This window comes from Palaemon carinicauda, chromosome 38 (genome assembly GCF_036898095.1).
Source record: "Palaemon carinicauda isolate YSFRI2023 chromosome 38, ASM3689809v2, whole genome shotgun sequence".
Classification (NCBI taxonomy): domain Eukaryota; kingdom Metazoa; phylum Arthropoda; class Malacostraca; order Decapoda; family Palaemonidae; genus Palaemon; species Palaemon carinicauda.
This window is the reverse complement of record NC_090762.1, coordinates 64730119-64746268: the sequence shown is the minus strand read 5'-3', so window position 1 is coordinate 64746268 and position 16150 is coordinate 64730119. Positions and strand designations below refer to the sequence as shown.

At 43.5% G+C, this 16150-nt stretch overlaps 1 protein-coding gene across 1 annotated transcript in view; it reads right to left on the bottom strand.

Moving 5' to 3' along the window:
- Positions 1 to 10466, bottom strand: part of mus81 (mus81 structure-specific endonuclease subunit) — a 266143-nt gene extending 255677 nt beyond the window's left edge. The window contains exon 1 of the mRNA XM_068362324.1: positions 10308 to 10466. The gene's annotated coding sequence lies outside the window, so the exon portion shown is untranslated. The remainder of the gene's footprint in view (positions 1 to 10307) is intronic.
- Between the last annotated feature and the right edge of the window lie 5684 nt (positions 10467 to 16150).

Genomic DNA, 16150 nt, shown 5'->3' with positions numbered 1-16150 from the left:
GCACGTCTGTCCATCGACCGAGCCAAAAGTGAAGTGAAGCAGTTCACCGGTGTGTGAGGGGGGAGGGGTAGCTAGCTACCACTCCCCTACCCCCCGCCAACTAGCGCGGGGGTAATACACCCTCGTTAAATTCTAATGGCTCGCCATTTCAGCTACGCTAAAAGGTAAATCCAATGTAAATAGCGTGGTTTGTATTTCGGTTAGGGAACAAAGAGGGGTTAGTGACAAGGACTCACCCGGGGGAGAGGTGGGGCTGCTTCGCTAGGGGAAGCAACATCATCTCTCGAGAACTGGGGTTGGCCGACATTAACTTGGTCTACGCTACTACTCGACGGTCTCTCGTAAGAGGCCGAATGAGTAGGAGCTTCAAGGAGGGTCGGGAGACGGAAGAAGAGGCCTTGGGTTTTTCTCCCTTTGAAGGAACCTTCGAAGGAGAAATATCCCGCTTGGACTTCTTCTTCCGGCATCAACCAAACCTCTCCCACTGGGAGGAAGACCACTCCCTACACTCATTACACTTATTTACACTATCACACCGTTGACCTCTGCATACAGGACAAAGGGTGTGAGGATCAGTCTCCACCGCCAACATAAACGTCCCACAAGGGGGGCCGGAGAGTCCAGGGCAGGTGCGCATAGTCGCAGAAGTCAACTTCACAAACACACACTAAGAGAAAAAGAAAAAGCAAGTCATTAATGGCTGCCAATATTCGGCGAGGATAAAAAGCGGCAATGTCCGTTCACCATCCGAGCAGAAAGCAAAGTGAGCTCAATCACAGGTGTGTGAGGGGGGCAGTAGCAAGCTACCCTCCCTTGCCCCCGCTAACTACCGGTATGGGCAGTTAACCCTAGTTAAAATTTAACGGCTCATCATTTCAGCTAGGCCGAAAGTAATGCCCCTATTAAATAGTGTGGTTTGTATTCCAGTTACGGAACAAATGGTAAACAATGGTAAAACAAACCTTTGAGATACTTTGAGATACTACTGGTAGAGAGTTATGGGGTCCTTTGACTAGCCAAACAGTACTTCATTGGATCTTTCTCTCTGGTTACGGTTCACTTTCCCTTTGCCAACACATACATCGAATAGTCTGGCCTATTCTTTGCAGATTCTCCTCTGTCCTCATGCACCTCACAACACTGAGATTACCAGACAATTCTTCTTCACCCAAGTGGTTAACTCGTCATCATCATCTCCTCCCACGCCTATTGACGCAAAGGGCCTCGGTTAGATTTCGCCAGTCGTCTCTATCTTGAGCTTTTAAATCAATTCTCCATTCGTCACTGTACTATAATTGTTCAGGGGCTATTTTCCTCTTGGTAAGGGTAGAAGAGACTCTTTAGCTATGGTAAGCAGCTCTTCTAGGAGAAAGACACTCCAAAATCAAACTATTGTTCTCTAGTCTTGGGTAGTGCAATAGCCTCTCTACCATGGCCTCAAATTGTCTTGGATTAGAGTTCTCTTGCTTGAGGGTATACTAGGGCACACTTTTCTATCTAATTTCTCTTCTTGTTTTGTTAAAGTTTTTATAATTTATATAGGAAATATTTATTTCAATGTTGTTACTGTTTTTAAATATTTTATTTTTTCTTTGCTTCTTTTCCTCACTGGGTTATTTTCCCTGTTGGGGGCCCTGGGCTTATAGCATCCTGCTTTCCCCACTAGGGTTCTAGCTAAGCAAGTAATAATAATAATAATAATAATAATAATAATAACAACATACATTATTTTCTGGGATGCATAATCATTCCATGGAAAACTGCACAAATTTATATCCTATACTAATTGTATATTTTTCATTTGTTTATTGGCATTCTACAAAACGGTTGTATTCGCTCCCGTTTATTCGTAGGTATGTGTGTGTCAACCAGTACAGTATTAGCACTTCTATGCATAAACCCCACCCAACTTTATTTTGACCAATGGGATTATCATTTTCTTATAAGCCCTCCTCACTTTTACTAGCGGCATTCAAGTACTTGACACTTCTAATACCATATATATGTTTTCTCTGTTGCAATACCCACGTGTAAATATTTCTTTTTACTCACGACATCCAAGTATACTACGAGACTTGACCCTTCTAATACCATTTGTATGTATTCGTTGATACAATACCCACATGAATATTTCTCATTTTCTCAAGTTTGAAATTGTTGCCAGTCCTTTATCAGTCATTTCCTTTGTTATTACAACATTTTTATGTATTCCCATAAAAATCACAAATTTTCAGTAATTTGTATTTTTCCTAACAGTACTTACCTTGAACTACTTCCTTAGGAGTATCTGAGATTCTCCTCCCAACCGACCAGATTTTGTAGTTTCCCCTATCTCCGTTTTCTCTAGTGGGTCCCTCCGTGGCGGATGGATACTCGCCCTGAGGCGACCCGGGTCAGAATGCGAGAGCATGGACCTAGGTCTCGGTCGTCAGTAAGCTTTTGGTAACTATACATTCGAACTCCTGTAAGACGCTCGGGGAAGGCTGGGCGGACCATAACCCGAAAGTAGTTCAAGGTAAGTACTGTTAGGAAAAATACAAATTACTTAAAATTTGTGATTTGTTCTAACACTGAGTACTTACCTCGAACTACTTTCTTAGGAGACTTATACCTTAGGAGGAGGGGGTGCACTTACAGGCCAGGAGACCCGAAATGAAACTATCTGATAGAACCTAGATAGGAGGCTAGGTTCTGACGGACCACAAAAAACGGGATAGGAGACTCTGGGAGAACTACGCAAAAACCTCTTTATTTAGTGCTACTGTAACTCGCCTCTTTATAATCTTCATCCGAGCATGGGCGTCTCCAACGATCAACTCTCACATGGGCGGAGGATAAGGAAAGGGAACAGGGGAAGCAGGAAAGGGGGTAGCAAGGAGGAACTTGTGTCGCTTGGAATTACTTCCCACGGGCTTCCCCAGGGCTTCGACCTTAAACCTATTGGAGCCCGGAAATGACCGGTCCGATGGAGAAGGAATCCAGGGACTTCCTTATACAGTCTTTCAGGTAATGAGTGGTAAACGTAGACTGCCTGGCCCACGTACCTGCTTTCAGGATCTGGCCCACTGCCATGTTCTTGTCGAAGGCCAAGGAGGTGCTGGGACCCCTAATGTCACGGGGTCGAGGTTTACCTGGCAACGTGGAACCGTCGCTGTCATAAGCCTTCTTTATGACCTGTCTGAGCCAGAAGGATATGGTGTTTCTGGACACCGCTTTCTTAACCGCGCCTGCGGAGACGAACAGACTCTTGATCTCAGGGCGAAGTCTGGCTGTCCTTTCCAAGTACTTTCTGACCGACCTGACCTGGCACAACAAGAAGTCTTTGGGATTGTCCAAACGTGGGATAGCTGGGACCGAAAAGCTTTTGAAATTGGGATCCCAGAAGGCAGGATTTTGGGTCTTGGCTACAAAGTCCGGGAGAAACTTAAAACTCAGGTCTTTCCAACCCTTCGAGTGTGAGACCTCGTACGACAGCCCGTGCAGCTCACAGACTCGTTTGGCGGAAGCTAGGGCTAGGAGGAAGACCGTCTTAAGGGTAAGATCCTTATCGAGAATGTTCCTGAGCGGTTCAAAGGGTGGCCTGGTAAGGAACTTGAGGACCCTGGCTACGTCCCATTGCGGTACTCTGGAGGAGCGGGGGGAACATGACTGTTCAAAACTCTTTTTGAGCATAGAGATCTGCCGGGATGCTCCGAGATCGAGTCCTTTGAGGAGGAAGACTTGGCCCAGAGCAGCTCGAACTCCCTTAATAGCCGGGATGGATATTCCTAGGTCGTCCCTCAGGTGAACAAGGAAGTCTGCTATTTCGTGAATAGATACGTCCAGCGGCCTCAGGTTCTGGGCGGTGCACCACTTTACAAACGTAGCCTATTTCGCCTGGTAGACTATGACTGATGATCTCCTAAGATAACCCCTCATCCTCGTGGAGCTCCTAGGCGAGTACCTTTCCTTCCTCAATAACCGCTCGATAACCTCCACACGTGTAGCTGGAGGGACCAAGGGTTTTCGTGTAACTTTTTGAAGCGAGACTGACGGAGAAGGTCTTCCCTGTCTGGCAGCGGCCACGGTGGGAGGATTGCCAACTCCTTCAGGTCTGAGAACCATTCTCTCTCAGGCCACCAGGGCGCTACCAAAGTCATCCGCAGGTTCTTTGACTGCCTGACCCTGTTGAGGACCTGTCCGAGTGTTCTGAAGGGAGGGAAAGCGTGTGTGTCGAGACCAACCCATGGATGCTGAAAGGCGTCCTCGAATGCTGCTGTAGGATCCAGGACTGGAGAGCAGAATACTAGGAGCTGGGTGTTGATCCTTGTGGCGAACAGATCTATCACTGGGGACCCCTATTTTCCTAGGAGTGTCCGGGCTACCTCCGGGTGTAGGGACCATTCCGGGCCTACCACTTGACCTACCCTGCTGAGGCCGTCGGCTAAGACGTTCTTTTTCCCCGGAATAAACCTGGCCGTCAGCTCGATGTGTTCTTTCTCGGCCCAATCCAGGATCTCTGCCGTGAGGTCGCACAGTTCCCTTGACTTGAGCCCTCCTTGATTCTTCACGTAGGCTACCACGGTGGCGTTGTCGCACATGAGGGCCGCCGTGTTTCCTCGGAGACGATGAACGAACCTCATGCAAGCTCTTTGGACCGCTAACAACTCGAGCACATTTATGTGTAAGGTCTTCTCCTCCTGGTACCACTTGCCTTTTGCCGTTTCTTCCTGGAGATGAGCTTCCCACCCCTCTTTCGATGCGTCTGTGAAGAGCAACATCTCCGGAGGGGCGGTCGCGAAAGGCATCCCTTTTAGAGTGTTCGTCCTGTTGGACCACCACTTCAACGTCTCTTTTGTCTCTGATGACACGCTGACCACCCTGTGCGGAGTCTCCCCCGGGGACCAGAGTTCCTTTAGGTTCCACTGAACCTCTCTCAGCTCGAGTCTTCCTCGGGGAACCAACTTCTCCAGTGATACCAGGTGGCCTATCAGTCTCTGCCAGTCCTTGGCTCTCCTGGGTACGTCTGTTAGGAAGGGGAGAAGGACCTGATCCAACTTCTCGAGCCTCTCCGCGGAGGGGAATGCTTTCCCCAACTTTGAGTCTAGGACCATCCCCAAGTATGTCATTCTGTTGGAGGGTACTAACTGCAACATTTCCATGTTGATGGTGATTCCCAAGTCCCTGCAGAACCGCAACAACTCCACGCCTTGATCCTTCAAAACTGCCTCTGAGGCTGAAAGAAGAAACCAGTCGTCCAGGTAGCGGATTAGCCGGATGCCCTTTTCGTGCGCCCAGGCTAACACTGTGGCGAACACCCTTGTGAACACCTGAGGGGCCGTCAACAGGCCGAAGTAAAGTGTCCTGAACTGCAGAGACTGGGAACCCCACTTTACTCTGAGGAACTTCCTGCTGGAGGGGTGGACAGGGATCTGGAAATATGCATCCTTGAGGTCCAGGGACATCATGAAGTCCCCTTCCCTCAAGGCTGCCAGCACCGACTTCGGAGCATCCATTTTGAAGTCCGTCTTGTTGAGGGCCGAGAGATCGATGACAGGTCTCCACACCCCTGTCACTTTCTCTACCAGGAAGAGCCTGCTGTAGAACCCTGGGGATGGGTCCTCCACTAGTTCTAGCGCTCCCTTGTTCAGCATGGCTGACACCTCCTCCTGCAAGGCTGCCTTCTTCAAGGGGTCCTTGGGTGCCAGCCATTCCGCTCGATGATCGGGGATCAGAGTGGGGCGGCTCCGTCAGGAAGGGGACCCTGTATCCCTCCTTCAGGACTGCAACGGACCAAGGGTCCGCCCCGTTGTCCCGCCATGCTTGCCAAAAATGTTTGAGGCATACCCCTACCTGAAGCTTCGGCAGGAGAGGGGGCCTCTCTTCCTACCTCCTTCTGGAGACGCGGCTTGAACTGCCTCTCCTAGAGCCGGAGTACTTAAGCCTAAAGGAGGCCTGAGGGGTAGAACTTCCTCTACAAGGTGGCCGAGACGACTGCTGCCAGGCTGACGAATGGGAGTCTCTCCTCGACTGGGACGTAGGCAGGTGGGACCCTTCTGGTACAACTCTTCTGTAGGAGGGTCGTCTCACGGCTGAGTGTCTGGGGTCCGCCGTTTCCTTTAGCCTCCAGACTCTCTCCATAGTTTCTTCTACCGCTTTCAGGGGGAAGATGGACTCGCCCCTCACTGGCGAGTTCCTCAAACACTTCGCCTCTCGCTCGGGGAGCTTACGGGACAGCTTGTTGAAAATTGTATCCCTCCTCCGAAGTACCCAATTGGCTGTCCGAGTAAGAGACTGGAAGGTGAGGAACTTCATAGCCTTCCCCCTGAGCGTACAAGTTCCTGAAGAAGAGCCTGGTTCTCTGGAATCGCCAGATCGTAAGACAGCTGGAAGCTCACCAACGTACAGGCCCACCAGTAAAGCCACGAGGTCACGTTGACAATGTCTTGGGCCGTGTCCTCCATCATGGAAGCCTCGGCCGGAGAGAAGCACACCGGGGCAGAGATGGTCCTATCCTCGGTGTTGCCTTGGTTGAGGGAGGCTACTGCTGCCTTTACCGAACGGAGCCCCGAGTGCTGACCGTCGGGGACGTAGAACTATTTCTGGGTCCTCAAGCCCGGCAGTAACTTGAAGGACCCCTGGGCTCTGAGGGAGTTCACCTGGCCCGCGACGTATCTGTCGACATGCTCCCTACAGCGTTTGACATCAGGAGCTAAGGGGAGGGTCAAGGATGGCTTCTGTTGGATGTAGTTATCTACCATCCTCCCCAACCCCGAGAGCCAAGCTTGCTCCGTCAACGGCTTTGGTTCGTCCAGGCGATGGCGACTCTTGATGAGGGCCAGAACCTTCCTGTAAGAAGACACCTCATCCGATGTACAGTCCCCGACTTCAATCAAGCCATCGACCACCTGGTCCTCTGCGCCGTGTCCATCTGCGAGGCCGGATGGGTCCATGTGGGAGGCTACGTCTTCCGGGCAAATCGATGGGGCGGGTGCCTCCGCCGCGGGTTGAGCCGCCGGGACGGAGGTAGCCGTCATGGGTCTATCTCCGCTAGGGGCGAGCCGCGGGGCATGGGTTCCACGATGTACCACCGGGTATTCAGGGCATTAGCTGAGCAGCCGTGGTACCGGGTCCATAAGAAGAGCTGCCGGGCCGGCACAGCGGCTCTCTCCGCTGGGCGGATGGAGCTGGTGACTTGGCGGGCAGCGGGACGGCAAAGCCGACCTGAGTCGACAGCTTCGACCGCTGTACGGGACGAGCGGTCGACAAGCGTGGCAGGGGCATAGGGACGACTCCAGAGGCCATTGAGGCAGACACTAGAGCGGCAGATGCCCTGATCGACCCGCTACGGGAGAAAGCTACCTGAGCCCACCTGTCCTCGGAAGGGCGCCTGTGCTTCCTGGGAGGGCCTGAGCGGGAACGAGACTTAGGACTTACAGGACCTCTTCCGCTTCCTTCTCCCCTCCCGGGAGTCGTTGTCCCCAGAAGATGATGAATCGTACGAGGACGAAGAGGAGGAGGAAGAAGAAGAGCTGGAGGAGGAGCTGGTCGAGTCCTCTGAGTCCTCCGTTACTGATGCCGGGTCCTGTCGTTGTCCTATCAGCGTGAAAGGCTGCATAAAATCAGGCGGGAGCGTCGACGACGGCGCCGGGGGAGTCCGTAGGGCCTTCCTTGATGAGAACCACCCCTCAAACTCCTCTTCCATCGGCGACCTGAAGGGCATCCTTGGGGCCGTCCAGACGATGGAGTCGGGGTCTGACGAACCTGTCAGCTGCCTCTCTTTGTCTGCGTCGCCACCGGGCGCTGCGGTACGTGAAACACTTTGCCACGGAGCGGGGGAAGGAGCCGTAGCAGTCTTCCCCCACACCGGGTCCTCGGTAGAGACGGGTCCAACGGGCACCAGGGCCTCGTCTCCCGAACACACTCCCGCCCTCCCAGCAGGCCCCCCAAATGCCTGCGAAACAACAGCAACCCCCACATCAATAGCATCAGACTCATGGGGAACAGCAATGGGCCGTTTCCCGGCAACGGACTTACCTCGCCCCCTACTCAGGGTAGGGGTAGGAGACGGTGAACCCCGCTCCGAAGGGGTGGCAGGAGAAGCCAAAGGGGAATAGGCGCCTACCTTCTTCGGGGACCGCTTCGCCACCTTCTTCCTCTTTGTGGCGTACAGGGCCCACTAGACTTCGGACCAGGAAGCACACTCCGGACATGTGGCCGACGGGTAACAAACACTGCCCCTGCACGAGGAGCACAACATATGAGGATCTACCTCCGGCCTCGAGAGCCACACACCACAGGACTTACCAGCCTTAGTCCGGGGGCAACGGCGTTGGGAATTCATAACGCAATACACGGAACACCAAGCAACACAAGACACTGGGAAAGGAGGTGGATAAAGGTGGCACAAAGGGATGGGAAGCACGAGGGAACCACGTTTTAACACAAAGGGTCAGACGGGATGGGAGAGAGCGGCGAGATGTGAACTGCGCCACGGCCAGAAGCTTACCGAGACCTAGGTCCATGCTCTTGCACTCTGACCCGGGTCGCCTCAGGGTGAGTATCCATTCGCCACGGAAGGACCCACAAGAGAAAACGGAGATAGAGGAAACTACTAAAAAATCTGGTCGTTTGGGAGGAGAATCCCAGATACTCCTAAGAAAGTAGTTCGAGGTAAGTACTCCGTGTTGGAACAAATAATATCTATTCTTTCCTTCACTTTATCTTACTAATTGTTCATTATTTCTGTTTTTTCCTGTTATTGCTGTATTACATTCGGTTTTCAGATAAATACTTGCTCTGAAAATTTATCGTTCAAGTTTACTTTACAGACGCCATACTGTTACACAGATTTTTCTGTTAACCAATCACGTACCTGTACGTACGGAAACTTACATAGGGGGGTTATATTTCTCCCTTCCTTTGTTATCACTCCAAGTGCTTCGCGTCAGTCCTTTCTTAAGCCTTTTTACTTGAGTTACTATTACTGTGTACTATTATGGAACTTCCTATAGAAATAGGTAAAGTGTGCAGATATCCGTACCTGGAAGTCGTATTAGAGTTCCATGGAAATTACCAAGATACACCAAGTGTAATTAACATGTTTCTAAAATCGCATAATGTGACACCACAAAAATTACAGTGCCCAAAGTCTCTTTCTTGGTTATCTTACAGGAAAGACAAGCACCTTCAACAGGGTCTGTGAATTTTTGATCAACAAAAATTTGTTGAATAATTATCAAGAAATAAGAACCAATTAGAGGGGGGTGCGCAGTGCAACATGTACCACTTATCAGTACATAGGAGCTTGAAGTTTTTCTTTTTTTGCGAGCGAAGAAAGACCCCTTGGATTTTATAATTAAAAATATTCCTGGAATTACCTAATTAATAATAATGATGTTAGCGTGCGCAGCCCAGCATTACCACTTGCCAGTACATAGAAGCTTGACGCTTTTGTTTTCCACGAGCGATGCAAGCGCACGTTGGAGAAAAAACCATTAGATTAGGGTAAAGCATTTTCAACAGAAAATATATATTTTCCTGTAGTAAATAATGTGATTTCACTGAATTTGACATTATTTCAATTAAAATAAAACCAGATTTTATTGAGGGTGTAGTGGGGAAGGAAGTAGTCAAACTGGGTATTCCGTTTGTTTACCGTTAAATTGAAGGTCACATTTGGTTAAAGAAAGTTATTTACTACAGGAAAACACATTATTTTCTGTTTGAAATGTTCCGTCCATAACTATGATCTTACTGTCAAGTCTGTATTAAACAATTAGAGGGAATAAGAGTGTGTTTTGTTCATGCAGAGCGGTGCTAGTATGTAGAATGTTGGGATAATCATTGCCAGAACAAGTGTAATTTCAGATATTTGATATATGTAATGTCATGCACAAAACAAAGGTTTTCTTTGTTTTCCAACATTTTTCTTAGTTTATGCTATTCTGGCACATTCCATATGTTGATGCGTAGAGTGGTCGGTATTATTGTAGTGTTCCAAGTATGTAGAATGTTGGGGCAACCATTTATAAAACTAGTGGTTTCATTAATATGCCGTTCTAATTACCGTATAATGGGGGATTTTCTTCAGTTTTAAGCACCAACTAACCTAAGGAGAGCCCAAACTACCATATCATTAAGCATTGCCAATTTAATTCATGACCTGAGGTACCACAATAAAGGAAAGATTTTGGCGTACTACCGAACAGCCGAGTTTTTAAGTCACCAGCCAATAACTGGGCGATTTTGTCCGTCTAACTTAATGAACTAATTAATAATTACACAAAATCACTTCCAATATTACATAAACTACAAAATTACGGTACCTTGGATGAAAAGAAGTTAATTTTCGGGATATTTTGATTTGTGAGAGTACGCGCCAGGTATCCACACAGTGATAGTAGTATGTAGAGAAGGTAACCTTTGTAACGGGAAAGACAATGTTACTTCGTCTGCGTTACGCTTTAATTTCTCCCCCAAGTTAACTTCTTGAGTTGAGCGTCCCTAAACTATCAAAATTAACCAACTACCGTCAATCTGTTGGCATTGTCGAAACTATTGAACGCTTGTGGTCAAGATTGAATGGTTGTTCAATAGCTGTAAAACAACTGACATGGTTAAAGTTGACTCAATAACAATGTCTGGTCTATTACTTTCTTATTCCTAATGTAGATATTAATCTCTGGCAGCGACGTTGAATTAGTTCGTTATGCATGTTGTAAAAGATTCTTCATAATTCTGATCATCCTTTAGATTCAGACCTTCCTGGACAGTTTGTAATACATGCAGTTAATTCTATTGGACAGGCCAGGTCCATCATGAAACTCAATACTAATCATTAATCTAAAAGTTTTATTCCAGCTGTGACCAAGTTGTGGAATGATCTTCCTAATCGGGTAGTTGAATCGGTAGAACTTCAAAAGTTCACTCTTGCAGAAAAGGTATTTATGTTGAACAGGCTGACATACTACAAGTCTTTTTATAGTCAGTTTTATTAAATAATTGTTCTGATGTTACTGTTTATAAAATATTTTATTTCAATTGTTCTTTATTTCTCGGATCCTTTATTTATTATTTCCTTTCCTCACTGAGCTAATTTCCCCTGTTGGAGCCCCTAGGCTTACAGCATCTTGCTTTCCCAACTAGGGCTGTGGCTTAGCTAATAATAATAATAATAATAATAATAATAATAATAATAATAATAATAATAATAATAATAATAATGATAATAATGAGGGCGGTGACAGTATTGCACGACCTGTTAAGGTGGTGGTGAAGTAAGAATGCACTATTCACTAGATTAGCCATTACAAGGAATTGCCAGCATTGTGGAATATAAACTCGAATTATTATAATGACTTCAACAAAATAAAAATAAATAAATGAATAAGCCTACACCATTGTCTTCGAGTTATATAGGATAGGTAGGTTTCCAAAAACAGAGCCGAAATACGAGAGAGAGAGAGAGAGAGAGAGAGAGAGAGAGAGAGAGAGAGAGAGAGAGAGAGAGAGAGAGAGAGAGAGAGGGGGGGGGGATAATTTTATGAGCGACTGAAATTATAACATATATGCATTTAGTTAAGCAAAACTTTTATTAAAGTACACTAATTGCAATGACAATTAAAGCAAAATTAGTGTTTAAGTTTTTGGTAGTTCCATAAACATTTAACATAGTACGTTGCAATTTTGTATTGTATCAAACCTTTCATTGCATAAGGAAATGTACTGTACTCTAATCAAATACATAATTAAAATATGAAAATAGCTAAGTTATATGACCTATTTGATCGACTGAAATCCATAGTTAGAATAATTCAGTTAATTCTAAATTATTTTATTGCATATTTACTATGTAACTTTTTCTTCAAAGTTGAAACATTGATAAAAAGGTATCGGTAATTTGCTTAGATAGTGACGATGAACGAGTGTTGCGATTCTGATACAGATCTGTCAAATTTGTATTTTCACTGCACGACCCTTGAACAAAGAATGTGTTAACAGCATTACCATTATCATAAGTGTATGCCTATTGACGTGAAGTTTTCATTCCTAGATATTAGGTACTGTAAATACTATAAATAGCAATAGGCCAAAATAACTAGTTGTGAGTAGAGAGAGAAGTAAACGCACTGAGGACGTGTTGACTGTTGAAGAAGTGCTCTGTTAAAATATAACAACAATAGTGGCAAGTTAAAAGTGAAAATCGTTAAGTTAATAATTTCCAACATTATTAAGTTATATAAATTGGAATCAAAGTCATTTGAATACTAAATAGTGCAAAATTACAAATTAATAGTTGATTACAACCGGGACACAGGTAAGAGTTACCATATTATGGTTTTCCCGACTCAGTTAGACTTAAACATGGTGTAAACTACAAAAATGTTAGGAGCCATTAAGAAAATTAGAAAGAAACCTCATGAAAAGACTCAAACTGGAAAATCAGTTGAAGAAGAAACAAATTATTTTTTACAGATAATGAAGAGTACATCAGTATATGATAGTGACAATATGGAGGAAGGTGCTTGTGGAAGAAATGATAAATCAGCGAATGGATCGTTGGACACCGTGGAATCTGATGACACTGAATTGTGCGGGCACTGCAAGACTGTCGCTGCCGGTGATGCAATTTGTTGTGATAGATGTCAAAAATGGTATCATTTTGAAAATGCATGTTCTGGATTAACAGAAAATTTATCACAAACCCACATAGAGCTATTGTGTAATGAACATATTTATTACAAGTGTAGGAATTGCACTGATAAGATCAATGAGAATGCAGCAAACATACAAAGAAAATTATTGGATGAAGAAGTCGTAATGTCCCATCATTTGGTTCAGGTCTTGATGAATAAAATAGAAGAAATGAAGGATAGCATGACGAAAATGAGAAATAGAGTGCAAGAAACAAGAGATGAGATGCAAGAATTAAGAAATGAAATGAAAGAATTAAAAAATGAAAAGAAAAGGAATGAAGATGACATAGATAGGAAGCATATAACTGGTACATATGCTGAAAAGCTGAAAGCAAAGAAAACATTAATCGAAAAATCAACTGATGAGGTTTCAGCAGTTAATAATAAGAAAACAATTATGACCAATATAAAAGCCCAAGTTAAAAGCACTGGTGAAACAAAAGATGGCCACCTGATCATAAAATTTGCTGATAAACAGAACTTGGAGCAGGCAAAATCAGAATTGGAACAAGGTAATGTAAACAAGATCACTGTTGCTGAAAAAGGAAAACTTAAACGGAAGATAAAACTTACTAATGTACCAGAAGATAATGATGATATTATTCAAAGTCTGAAGCTTTAAGAACCAGTGGCTAAAAAGACACATTGTAGAAAATGATGATCTGACTATCATAATGCAAGAGAATTCAAGAATGGATAAACAAACACTATACTGTAAACTGTACACCTAAGATACGTAAAGCAATCTATGAAAATGGAGATAAACTTAGTACCACATATAGAATATGTAATGTTTATGACCATTACATGCCCTACCAGTGTTACAAATGCCAGGAATTTAGGCATAGTGCAGCAAATTGCAAGAATAAACAGTCGTGCCCCAAGTGCGCAGGAGAACATAAAGCGGGTCATTGCAGTATTGTTGAAGTTAAATGCATAAATTGTGTGAGCAAGAACTATGGGGACGCAAAACATAAATCCTATGATAGACTAAACTGCGAAGGTTATAAACAAGAAATAACAAGAGCCAGAAGCAATACTGACCATGGCTTCGATTAAGAAAATATCATGTAATCTAATAAATATACAATCCATTGGCAATAGAACTCATATCATTAAGGAAGTCGTAAGTGATCAAGATGTGGATATTTGCTTATTAACTAGGGTTGGTGAATCCCTTAATAGAGATTTAGCTAGAATTAGTGCATGGTGCAAATTATGGGGTATGAAGTTGAATCCTAACAAAACTCAAAGTATGATTGTAAGTAGGTCAAGGACGGTGGCTCCTCAGCATCCGGATCTCAGTATTGATAATGTTTCTTTAAATATGTATGACTCTTTTAATATTTTAGGTATGATTCTCGACAGTAAATTTACTTTTGAGAAACATATAAGGTCTGTGTCTTCTTCAATTGCACAAAAAATTGGCTTATTGAGAAAGTCTTTCAAGATTTTCGGTGATCAATCTATTCTGAAGAAGTGTTTTAATTCTTTCATTCTACCTTGTTTTGAGTATTGTTCTCCTGTCTGGTGTTCAGCTGCTGATTCTCATCTTAATTTGTTGGACAGAAACTTACGGTCTATTAAATTTCTTATTCCTGATCTAGATATTAATCTCTGGCACCGTCGTTCAATTAGTTCATTATGCATGTTGCATAATATTTTTCATAACTCTGACCATCCTTTACATTTAGATCTCCCTGGACAATTCTATCCTGTTCGTAATACTAGGCAGGCAGTTAATTCTAATAGCCAGGCCTTCTCCACCACGAGGCTCAATACTACGCAGTACTCTAGAAGTTTTATTCCAGCTGTGACCAAGTTGTGGAATGATCTTCCTAATCGGGTGGTTGAATCAGTAGAACTTCAAAAGTTCAAAGTTGGAGCAAATGCTTTTTTGTTGACCAGGCGGACATGAGTCTTTTTATAGTTTATTTATGACATATTTGTTTTTGATTTTGTTAATAGTTTATATATGACATGTCTGTTTTGACGTTGTTACTTATTTTAGAATGATTTATTGTTAATTTGTTCTCTTCATTTATTTATTTCCTTATTTTCTTTCCTCACTGGGCTATTTTTCCCTGTTGGAGCCCCTGGGCTTATAGCATCTTGCTTTTCCAACTAGGGTTGTAGCTTGGATAATAATAATAATAATAATAATAATAATAATAATAATAACTTGGTTGAGTGGGAATGTGAGTGACAGATCGAAAATAAATGAAATGACGCCTAAATCTTATAACTTTTATCATGAACCAAGAGAAGACAAAAGTGGTGGCATTAGAATCTTAATTAAGAAATCATATAAAGTTACAGTAAGAAATCATCTCATAGTTAATTCCTTTGAATATATGAATATTAAAATTTTATCTAGAAATGTAAATCTATAAATAGTTATACTCTATAGACCACCGAGTAAAAGCAAAAGAATGTTTCTAGATGAATTTAATAACTTACTAGATACATTGAACGACAATAGAAATATAGTTATACGTGCTGTTTCAACCTACATCTTGATAACAGAGTAGACCTATATGTCAATGAATTTAGAGAATTGATTGACAACCACGACCTTGAAAACATAGTGTCTGAACCAACAGCTCAGTCTAATCATATACTAGATCTAGTTATAGAAAATAAAAACAACAAAATCATATTAAATATGGAGATTGAACCTGACTGCTCTATATCCCCAATGCATAAGTTGATGCCTTTTGAAATCGATGTTAGAAAAAAATAATGCAATACAGAAGGAAATCACATACAGAGTTCATTGAACAAAGCCTTGAGGATATAAAAGGGATAACACCAGTCTGTAACTGTGAAGAGCACACCCTAGTAGAGACAATCCTGTGTAAACTGCAATACTGATAGAAGTAAAACAATACTTGCAACTAATTATAATAATAGGTGCCCGGAAAAATACAAAAATAATCACAATTAAAGAAAAATCGAATTGGTTTGATAATGAATTACATGAAGAAAAAAAAGAAAAAGAAAAATGGAGGATAAATGGAAAATAAATAAAAATAATGAAAACTGGCAACATTACAAAGCAGCTAGAAATCGCTACAATTGCCTTATCTTAGTTAAAAAAAAAAGGCCTATTATAAAAAAGTGTGCAATGAAATGACCACAGAAAATACATAAGAACCTAAGAACCTAAAGAAACTATTAGGTCTAAAGACAGAAATAGTATTGCCTGACATAACTAATGACCTAAATGCCTAGCAAATGCTTTTATTGATTATTTTGAAGAAAAAATAAATCAAATCTGCTCCAGTTTTCACAACATCGGCACAACAGAACGAAGGAATACATCAGCAACAGGTGTAAGTAAGCTAAGGGTATTCAAAGGGTTAAGTCAGAGTGATTATATGAGAATAGTAAAGAAAGTAAAAAACCTACTGCGGAAATGACCCATTTCCAATTGACGATGTAAAAGATGCAGAAAATTTCACCAGACTACA